Consider the following 12,259-nt stretch of genomic DNA (forward strand, 5'->3'; position numbering starts at 1 on the left):
TTTTACAATACATCTACTATGTTATTGTTTTGCATTAGCCACACATGTACAACCTATACTGAACTGCTTGTCTCCCCAGTGGGGGTGGGTGGCAGGGGGGGAAGGGAATGAATCTGGAACTGAAAGTTTTAAAATCAAATATTCAAATATATGTATATATATAAAAAAAAAGAATAGAAAGGACTGACACTCAAAAGGGCCCCAGATAATGATAAAAATGAGAGGGGCAAAGCTGATTCTATTCTAATTTTCCTTATGATTTCTCTATGAAGGAGAATAACTTTTGGACTGTAGAAAATAAAATGAAATTGACATGGGTTGAACCTTATAATAAATACAGAGTTGTCTGGGAAGCACATGCCAGCACTCAATGAATTCAAATTACCAAAATAAGACTAATTATGTCCTAGGGTACCAAAAGAACTGGTACTTTGTTTTAATGCACTTGCTTGTGTGTTTTCCCCTTTACTAGAATGGGGCCTCTTTTAAAGCAAGGATCCTCCTTTGCCTTTCTTTGTATCTCCAAGGTTTAGCACAATGCCTGGCAATGTTAAGACCTTAAACATTTTTTATTGATTTCTTGACTGGTGAATTTGCCAAACCACCTTAGGCAATCTTTGAAAAATCCTGAAGAATTGCTGAGGTGCTCCATGATTGGAAAAGGACAAATATATTTCTGGATCAAAGAGAATTAGAACAAAATGTAAAAATCATAAACCAGTAGGATTAACATTAATACCTAATTCAATTCTAGAATGTATCATTAAAGGAATGGGATAGGAGCATTTGAGAGGACAGGCAGTAATCCCTGAGAATTGGTAGAGAATCAAGAGAGCAGGCCATATGAGAAGTACTTGATATCTTCCTTTCTTCTCTTTTTTGTTTTCATGGTTACTAGACAAGTACATGAAAGGAAAGCTTTAGAAAAAATATATTAGGATTTAACAAAGTGTGTCATGAGATCATTCTGGACACATTGGAGGGTTATGAGTTAAGGGAGTTAGGAGGAAGCAAAACTAATTGAACAACCACCCTCCCTCCCCTAAAATGCATTAATATATCAATGTCATCTTGGAAGAACTGATTTAGTATCAAGGACTTTGTCCTTGATCTGGTTCTACTGAACACTTTTATCATTGATTTTGATTAAGGTATAGATAGATGACAGGCTTATCAGATTTTCAGCATGACAGAAAGGTGAGAGGTATGGAAAAAAACTTTGGACAGAGGAATAAAGATCTTCATCAAACATTTGCAAGAAGTAATTGGTTGGCTGTCTTTCAGCAATATTGTCTAGAGTATCTTTGTTCAAATATTGTTTGGACTAGATGGTTCCTCTCAATTGTGACATGTTTACTTCTCTGATCTCTTCTCGAATCAAATGCCACATTTCCCATGAAACCTCACATAAGCAATAATATGTGTGTATGTGTGTGGATATGTATACAATACATATATAGTTATACATTTAAATACATATATGCATGTGTGCATACACGTGTATGTGTGTATATCCAATGTTTAAATAATTTCTCATAAAATACCTGTGAAATATATAAAAGGAACATTATTACCTCCATTCTATAGATGAGGGGACTTAATCTCAGAAAACAGAAATAACTTGTCTAGTGCAACTCAGATAGTAAATCATGAGTCTGGGATTTGAACTTAGTACTTATATTCTTACCCATCATTCAATTTCCATGGCATGTTGACTGCTTCAGATCAGAATGACCTTTCTCTATTTGGACCTTCCTTTACATGCCTTGTTTGAAGCACGCAAAAGGAGCACACGATCCTATCTTGCCTCATATTGTCACAACTCTGTTCTCTGTCTAATTCTCCTTTCTCCATTTAGAGGACCCTTTGAAATAAGAGCTTCAATCTTGTCCTCATCTATCCATCGCTGCATAATTTAGCACAAGACTGGGCACAGACATTAACATGCTCTTAAGAACTGTTGACTTGAATTGAACCCAAACTGATTACCAAGCTAGTTGAGGTATGAATCCTTTTCCAGGTACTTGAGAAAGGTACTGTGTTCATTCACAGTAGTTCTCATCCCAATGGATGGATGTACCCTCCCTTGAGGCATATGGGCAAATGGAAGCTCATGTGAGTCATCAAAATTTACAAAACCTGCTTATGTTTCTAAAGTAACTCAATGATGCCTAATGAATATGTGGTGATAATTGAATAAAAACTTCTCAGAATCAATATGGCTCAATGCCAAATAAGCAGACAATTTAAATAAGCTAATGGAAACATTACTGGCCAGCCTTCATATTATGTTTTCTAATTAAGGTAGTATTTGGCTGACACTGAACCAATTTATGTCTGGAAACCAAACAATTAAAAAGGTCACATTACAGAAACCTCTGCATTCTTCTATGCAAATGGAGCAAAGCAATATAGAGGGAATTAACACGTACAAACAAGACTGAACTTTACTACATTTACACTTCCAAAGAGGAGAACCATAGCACAACTTTGCCTCTATTTGCATTTGGTAATTGCCTCTATATAATTTGGAAACAGATCACCACCATTCCAATTTAGCGAGCCTTCCCTGACTCACCTCATGCCTAGGATATCTAAGGGGATATTCATTTTACTAGACAAAATGCTGATATGTAGATTGTGGGAAGCTTAGATCTGCACTACCAAGACAAGTATCAAATTAGTCTATTCTGGGACTAATTGCTATCAGTGATAACTTTTCTCATCTGAATTCTTGAAACGAACTTCAATTCTCACTGTTACCAATGGATAAATATCTCCCGGTGTCTTCAAACACTTGAAATATACCTGAGAACATAGACTAGAAAAAAACAGGTTCCAAAGGAGATATCCCAGCTCATACAAGTGGGCAATTAGAAGAGGTCAGCCGATACTGTGGAGGGAAGAGCTCCCTTGTTTGCATTGCCCTGTACAAATTAATACATAGGTCACTATGCTTTCAGTCCAACAATGCTTTCACTGCTCCATGCATAAACTCAACATAAAAACTATGTGTATGAAAGCTACCTGCCAGATGTTATCTAGCCCGCAAGGTATATCATAACCTGATTTTGAAGATACTGTGAAAGAATCAATACATTTCCTTAAATATTAAAAAAATTATAATTTGATTTCTATATTCCTTTAAGATTTATAAAGGATCTTTAAAATATTAAATAATTTCCTTAATATTCTCCTTGAACAGGCCCTTGGATTGTATTCCAAATATTTACCTCAATCCACATTAAACCATACCTTCATATTGCCTTCCTACCCCCAACAGAGATATCTCACCCTAACTTTGGTATTCACCCACTTAGCCCCACATTCTTATCCTATAGTGAAACTGACCTTGACAAGTCATTGGAGAAGAAATCTAAGGAATCATGTATATAATTTGATATTTTTTTAAACCTAGGAACCATAAAATATTTCTTTTCTAACAGTTCACTGAATAGTCAGAGGCAGCTGGTGGTTCCGTGGATAGAGCACTAGGCCTGGGAAGACCTGAGTTCAGAACTGGTTCTGGACAATTGTGACCCCAGACAAATGACTTAATAAATGTTTGCCTCAGTCTCATCAATGTAAAAGGGGAATGATAACAGCACCTACTTTGCAGGGATTTTTGTGAGAATAAAATGAGATAATATTTGTAAAAGTGCTCAACACACAATAATCCCTGTATAAATGCTTGGACAACAAGGTGGCATAATGTATAGTGCTGGATCTAGAGTTAGGAAGACTTTAGTTCAAATCCAGCCTCAGGCACTTGCTAGTTGGGTGACTCTGAACAAGTCATTTAACTCTGCTTGCCTCAGTTTCCTTAGCTGTAAGATGAGCAGAAGGCTGAAATGGCAAACCACTTTTGGTATCTTTGCCAAGAAAACCCCAAATGGGGTCACAAGGAGTCACACATAACTGAAATGACTAAACAAACATAAAAGCTTATTTCCCCCCTTCTCCCTCACTGCCTCCTTCCACAGTCTCTCTTGAGACTTTCATCTTATTATAATTATATTAATGTCTAATATCCTGCTAAGGTGAGATCTAGTTGTTTTGTATGTAGAGGGGAGAGTCACCACAGAAGCAAAGAAATTAGCAGAAATTATGAGAAAGTGGTTGGCAAAATGTCTTATGATGTGTTCATTGTTTTTTCTCTCTAAATAAATAGTAACACATGTATGCATCTCTCCACAGTAAGGGAGACAACACTGATATACACACATATACATATACACATGTACACATACATATGTGTATATATGTGTAGATATATGCAGGTATATGTGTATATCTACATGTGTATGTATATATGTTATGTGTATACAAGTGCATGTGTGTGTGTATATATATATATATATATATATATATATATACACACATATGACAGGGTTGGGCTAGATAAGGAATTCTTCCCCATTTTTGTATCATGGATCCCTTAGTCTGGTAAAGACCTTCTCCTCAGAATAATGTTTTTAATGGAAAAATGCATAAGATTACAAAGTAATACTATTTTTGGAATACTTATAAACATATTATAAAAATATAAGTTCATAGACTGATGGGCTAAGAACCATTGGACTATTTTACGTTTAAGATAACCTTAAATTTTGTAGTTTAAGTTCCCTTCAAGCTCTAACATTCTATATTCTATGAACTAAGGTCTCAGTCACCTCTGACATTCTATTCTTTTTTCTAAAGGTCTCATCATCTGCCATGTCATGTTCTCTTCCATCTCTTCCAATTCTGAATTTCTATGTCCTATGCTCTAATGCTCAATACTAATATTCTATATTCTAACATCACTTTGATAGTTTAAACCTATGATGCTATTATATATCCTAAAAAGTAGAGAATTCTCTTAAAAGCATGCTTCCCTGACCTTTCTCCATTCTAAGGACCCAGGCACCAGAGCTTTGCTGAATTAAAGAGCCAGGATCATCCTGGTTCAGCCTATTTGTCCTAAGCACTCCTCACTATCCTGATCAATGCCAGAGAAAAATGTCCCCGCTTGCCTCTCTTGTTCGCTCTTGCCTTTGATTCATTGAGAGTCACTCAAAGAAAAACCGTGAGTTTCACTGTTCCATATTTCTAGCAAATCATAATCAGACCATTTCTCTTCAGATAAGTGAGGTCATTTTTCATTTCCTTTCTGGGAAAAGTCCAAGTTATTACCTGAATGGGCCTCTGGTGCTGCAGAAGATAATTAGGTTTCTTGTTAGGTTGACCAGTGGACAGAGTTTTGCTTCATACACCTCAAGCCAGCATCTCAGGATATATCTTCTTCAGGAAAAATGGAAGGACATTTGGGTTTTCCTAACATAAGAGATTGTTTCTCCTTATTCACAAGGTGTACCTTTGTCAGTCATACTCACTGAAATGCAGTTCCCAAACTGGAATGAAGTTGTTAAATCCAGGGTCTATCTCCAATGCTGCACACAGGCATGGGATTATTTCCTACTGATCTTCAGGATTAGAAGAAATTTTCTTTCAAAGCATAAGCTTTATGTCTGGTTAGAGGATACCCCAAAATGAATAACAAAAAGGCATGCTACATAGGTATAGGTCAGATTAAGTTAGATCTCTCAGGTTTTTTCCATGCCTAATACTCCAAAAGCCCTAGGTGAATATGATGGACAATTCCATGCTAAGAATACCAAGACTCACCATTTTTAGAGGAGGCAGAATATGTATCTTATTACGTGCAAGAATCAACTGAAATACCACGTCTTATAAGACATTTTCCTAGATTTCCCCAATTATTTCTAATCTGCCTCAAAATTCCATGTGTTAATTTTGCATGCATTTAAACTTGTGTCAATATTTTCTTTTTCCTCTTCAGTATATTCTTCCCCCCCCCAAGTAGTGTCTTTTTATTGTTGCCTTTGTATTTCCAGGGCCTAGTACAGTGCCTGGAACATGAGTCACTAAATAAGTGGTTGTGGAATTGGATTTAATTTAGTATTCAGGGTTAGATGACTTCAGAACAGAAGTGTTCAAAAGCAAATAAAACAAAAACAAAAAAAAACTAGAACAGGAATAGTGTGGTTCTACCCACTACTAACTGTCGTATATTCTGTGATAAACACAGGGATCCTTCAACCACCTCCTCCCACCTGCTCACTATACTATGCCAATTTCTTTCAAATCATCTCTTTGAAGTGGCGAATCCAGTACGTCGCTATGGGACTAAATAGCACCAGAGATCAGGCTGCTAGTCAATGAATTTCAAGCATCATCTGATAAGAGTCATCATAACTAACATGGGTTCCATACCACCTACCCACCTCCCACCTCTCACTGGGCTTTGGTGATAAAGTCTTTTCCTCCTCAACTTGACCATATATATTCATAGTAATCTGAATTTCACTTGGCTATAAAAGGGTAGGAAGTGGATGTAGCTGGCAAAGTGGTGAGGGGTGTTGGAGAATAGGTGACAGAAACCATTCTTCAATTTCCTAGAAACATTTTCTAGGGGGGATATTCCTAGAAAGAGTTTCTTGAATCTTTCACTGGAATTGAAACAATGTTAGTGTTTCATGCACAGTTTTCCCTGGTGGAAAAATCACTATTATTTAAAGAAAGAGGAGCCCAGGAAGGAGAGAGATCTTGTGAAAAGAATATTCCCAGGCGCTGATTCATGTAATTTTTCTCCTGCTTCTTGCCAAGCCACAGCATCACTGAGTGTTTGTCTTGTTTTCCTGGTCCAAAATGGACACAAAACATTGTCACAAATCAGGCAACAGGAAGGAAAAAAAAAAACAAAACCCTGATGTCTTATTGATAAAGTCTCTCTGGTTGCCTGGAGATGGTAAAAGCAACAAGTGTATAAAGCAAAGGCAACTGTCCATGGTTCTGAATAAAAGAACATCACTCACCAACTACAACAGCCCCAGTCAGGATGATCCTGCTTATGACAAAAGGAGACATAGCACGCCATTACATGGTAGGCCATGATTGGGACTGCTGCTTCCTTTACCTCCAACATTGTGTAGAAAGCAAAGCAGCCATTCAAAATGTGATAATCAAAGGAATTCAGTATTCGTGATTTTTTAAATTATTTAGACACTTATGTGAGTCTTGTTAAATAAAATTTTTAGAACTGTTTATTCTTTTGAGAGTTTTCAGGGCCTTGTTTTCAAATCAGAATAAATCACTTGAAAATAACTAGCTTTTTTTAAACTTTTCCTTCTCAAACCAAGGACTTAGTAAGGCTATATACATCAGTCTAGAAATGGAATTTTCTAAATTCTTGGACTTTTTTTTCATTAATGCCTCATTGTAAACCATCAGTGGTTCATTTTCTTACAATAGACTGGAAACCACTATAGGGTTAAAATTATTCCCTTCTTGCATATTTATCCATAGTAGCCAGAGCAGTTCTAGACCCATTACTACAGAACAAATATTTGTTGAATGAAGTAAACTGGGTTGTAACATTTTGCCTATTATTATTTCCCATTTCTAATGACTTTTATGTATAATTTATCCAATGTGGAATTACAGAATCTTAGAGTATGAAAGAACCTCAAAGATTTTCTAGATTATTCTGTACTTGAAAAGAAATTCCCTCTTCCACCCCTGCGTCACATTGTCATCCATCCTCTGCTTGAAGGCATCTATCAAAAAAGTATACATTTAGCATTCTGAGTTACAATGATGTTTATATTGTGCTTCTACTCACCTTTCCATTCATATTATAACTCCTCTCCTTACCTCTGGTTTGGCTGTATATCAAGTTTCTTTCTCTCTCCACACATCATCAATAAAGACTCTGTTCTATCTTTGTCTATTAAACTGTATCACCCTCTGAAAGAAAGAGCTCAGGGATCACCATCTCTATGAATCCTGCTTCTCCCAGATGACAATGGTCAATTACTACCCACATCTCCCATAGTACTTTAGTTAGACTCTCACCATAGCACCCAAAATTTAGAGTACAAAATGGACCATCAGCTTATCTACTCCACCTAGCACATTATTTTACAGGTGAGGACTTGTGGTTCATAAAGGTTAAGTGAATTATCCAAGGTCATGTAGTAAATAGAAGAACCAGGATTTGAACCTAGAACCTTGGGACTCCAAATCCAGCATTTTTCTCATTTTTGCATGCTGCCTCCACCTTAATTTTTGTTTATGCTGTCCCCATTATTATTCTGTAAGTACTTTGGGGTGAGGGACTATGCTGTTTTCTATATTTATATTTCTGACACAGTCATGGTACCTTATATGTAGTAGGCACTTTATAAACATTATTTTAATTCAATTAACAATGTGAAAATTCACATGAAGGAAATAAAATTGTATTCCATTTGCCAGATTAAACTTGAAACTTTTGACCAAGACTAGCCACTGTCTCCAGTTCTTTCTGATCATTAAAGTAACCTGTAACTGCATACATAAATATGCCACATGTGTATATCGGAACTGAAGCACTAGGTTGTCTCTAGTAACTGTCAATTTGTATATCTGCCAGAAATTTAGCTGATCCAATTCAGTATTTCTGCATGGGGCTCATGCATGCAGAAACACGTGCCAAAGTTCTGGTTTTCTGGTATATAAGTCATTTGTGCATAACCTCATGTTAGAACACAGACCAGTAGAGGCTAATAGGACCATGGCTTCTCTGAATAGGTGGGCCATAGCTCTTCCTCTCAAAGTCCTCAAAATAACCATTGTAAGATCAGGCAAGTCTAGTTCATTCCCACCTCCCTCACATTTGTGTTCTCACAGCCCACAGTGAAAGTGTGTAATAGGGTATATGGGTTAGAACAAGTTTAGGTTATACATAAAAGATAGCTATTGGCTACTTGGTAAAAGGAATAACATGTAAATTAGGTGATTTGCCTTCTGTTTTCTTGAAATCTGAGAACAAAATGGCTGGTTTAATGAAAGATGTTAACTGAATATATTGGTTGAGTCTAGTTTTCTGATGTGAAATCTAAGACTGAAGTCTAGTGAGATAGCATTCTGTGTAGGTTTGGAATTCCTTCTTAGAATCCCAAATCTGCTACTTACTCAATGTGTCATTTTAGAATAATTAATGAATACTTGATTAAATGAACCAGTTGTGGAGGCAAAACAACAACACTTATTATGTATTAATGTGGCAGGTACTGGGCAAAACATTTGGTATTCAAATACAAAAGTTCAGTAATCCCTGCTTAACGAGCTTACATTCTAATAGGGAGAGGCAATGCACACATGGGAATAGTGGCCAAGGGGAATTTTGATCTTGGGAGTTCTGGGAACCACATAGCAGCAGGTTGTCATGCCCTTTCCAAAAGTAATAGTAATTTTTATTTGTTTACTATACAGGAGCTCCAAATTGACAGAATGAGGGTGGCAGGGCAGATGGCAAAGTATTTGGGTGGATGGCTGGTTGGAATGCAAATCTCAGGCTGGTTTAATATGGTGGAAAAGGTGAGTTTACCATCACCAGTCATCATAGTGTTTAGTCCCAAGTTAAAGTTCCAAAGCCTCCTCCCAGTAAAGAAAAGGAATGCTCTCTGGATGTCCAATCAGGTCCAGTTTGGTGGTGGTGAGAAATGGTAAGGAAGACTATGAGATATCTGACTGGACATCTCATTGAAATGAAGTATGATGTGAAGTTGCCTAACTATAAAAAGGTTAGATAAAATATTTCTATCAAAGTCTCGATTGTTTCCTCTTTAAAATGAGGTTTTGGAACCAGACAATCTCTAAGGTATCTACCAGTTCTAGTCTATTATCCCTGGATTCATTTATTCTGTTGGTTTAAAATATAGGCATAATTTAGCTAAACAAAAAAAATTATTTTGGAAATCGAGGTAGTTTGAAACTGGACAATCTAAGGCAAAGGAAGTCAACAAACCCAAACTGTGGTTTTTATTTAGCTTTATATTGCCAAAGATATTGATGTCAATGAAAGCTTTTGTTTTGTTCAAAAATAGTAATACATGAAATTAGTTCTATGGAATTTGGTACCCTAGTGCAAAGTATAAAACTTGTGAAATCTGAGCAATCTAATTACCCAGTGACTACATATCAAGGCAGAAGCCTTCAATTAAACAAGCAATTAACCTTGGCAATAGAAGGAGCCACAAAACTTAACTTATTGATTTGCTAATTGTTCTTCTCTGTGAATTTTCACTGTTGAAGGTACAAATAGAGAGAGGGGTTATTCTTTCATGTGTTCTTTGTCACTTGGGCTTTGTCAGTCTTCATTCCTCTCTAAATCATTCTTTAATTCCTTCTTCAATTCCTGAAAAGACAATGCTGATCCTTTTTAGGGCTACAAGTACACTGCCCTAGTTGCCAGGTATGCAATCCTTTTCCCTTTAAGAAATTATGTAATCGTACATTTTAAAAAGCTATGTTGTTATTATTTCTAAAACAAACTTAGCTCCATTTGATTTTGATGCTGGAAAAAATAAGCAAAGTCTCTGGTTACCTCATGATTTTCTTATATCCCTACTCCTTTTGGAGGAAATGTCATCTTAATGAAAACAAATGGTCGCTACTCCTATCCTCATTGTTGAAAATTCTATACATTATCAAAATTACCACCAAGAATCACTTAATGATACAATGGTTGTAGACACAGAAGCTCAAAACCTATTCCCAGGGATTGTTCGAGGGAGAGTTTCTTTCTCTTCCCCAGGATCCTTGTAGGTGAATTAAATTGGTCAATATCACCCGAACAGCACAGTGAGAAACTACACCATCATACAAGGGGATGGTTTGGGGTTTATGCTAACATTTTTCCAAGAAAAACATTTTTAACCAAGAGGAAATTAGGGGAAATTGATGACTGGGAAAAGTTTCTGACACAAACAGATTTCACAACCTTTACAATCTACACCTTAAAGCTTCAGGCTTTCTTTTCCAAATGTGACTAAAGAGAAATATGTGAAATAATGGCCAGATCCCACACTGACCTCACATTTTCTTTAGAAAGTTCTCAAAATATAATTTCCAAATGAATTTATTAGGTATGCAAAATAGCACAATGGAGAAATTTGCATTAGAGCCCTGCTTCTCTGGTCTTATCAAGGTGTATAGGTGATACTGCATTGTGCCAGGGGATCAGAACCTCTGCAAGGTCCCCCTAAACTGGAAATGCTGAGTATTATGGCCCAGCAATTTATAATTGACCTATTGTCTCAAAAAGTAAATTGGAAGAGGATCAACAGAAGAATGGACAAAGGTTTTGATTCTAGCAAAGTTCAAAGATAATCAGATCAATTGGGTCATGGAAGGTACCAAGAAGAAGATGAGGAAGAAGATTAAGAGGAGGAAAATGAGAAAAAAAGAATGGAAAAGAGAAGGAAGAGATAGATGAGAAGGAAAGAAAAGGTAGCGAAGAAACAGGTAAAGGATAACAAGGAGGGAAAAGAGAAGAAATAGGAAAAGGAACAGGAGGATGGAAAAGAAAGGAGAAGAGGAGGCAAAGAAGAAAGAAGAAAGCAGAAAGAGAAGAAATATAAAAAGGCTGTTTCTTCTGGCTTCCATTCTGCCATTAGCCCAACAAACAGTCAGGGCAAGGTCAGCCTAGAATGGCTTCTTGATTAATTCTGAAAGGCACCAATATCAGAACAGTTTTAACTTTCACTTTGAGTGCTGATTAAACAATATTCAGTAATGTATGAAGCCAAATATTCCTGCTTCATTTCTGTGAATAACAGGGTAGGGAGCAAATATATGTTTTATTATTAAACATCTTTAATCCAAATGCTGAATATTATTAGCAGCTTTTGAAGGCACAAAATATACCTAAAATGCATGGAATAGTCTAAACAGAGATATAAATCCAAAAACCAGAGACCAGAGCATGAAAACTATACATTCTAAATTTACATGTCAATCTGAACGGGGTGAGGGAGGTTGCTTTGTCTTAAGGGAAGACCTGTGGAACATGAATACTATCATTCTGTACCTAGGCTAACCAATAAAAATAATACTATGGATAATGAAAGCACTAGGTCTACATCTGAGAAGAGTATTTTCTGAACAGATGTATCTTCTGCCCCCCTTTACCAATATGCTGTTTGACATTCATTCTCTCTCTCTCTCTCTCTCTCTCTCTCTCTCTCTCTCTCTCTCTCTTTTTCTCTCTCTCTCTCTCTCTCTCTCTCTCTCTCTCTCTCTCTCTCTCTCTCTCTCTCTCTCTCTCTCTCTCTCTCTTTTTCTCTGTCTGTCTCTGTCTCTCCCTCTTTCTCTGTCTCTCTCTCTGTCTCTGTCTCTATCTGTCTCTGTCTCTCTCTCTCTGTCTCTGTCT

The sequence above is a fragment of the Petaurus breviceps genome, unplaced genomic scaffold, assembly GCF_028583685.1.
Source record: "Petaurus breviceps papuanus isolate PSGF00001 unplaced genomic scaffold, PetGlider_PUasm1.0 90825, whole genome shotgun sequence".
NCBI classification, from domain to species: domain Eukaryota; kingdom Metazoa; phylum Chordata; class Mammalia; order Diprotodontia; family Petauridae; genus Petaurus; species Petaurus breviceps.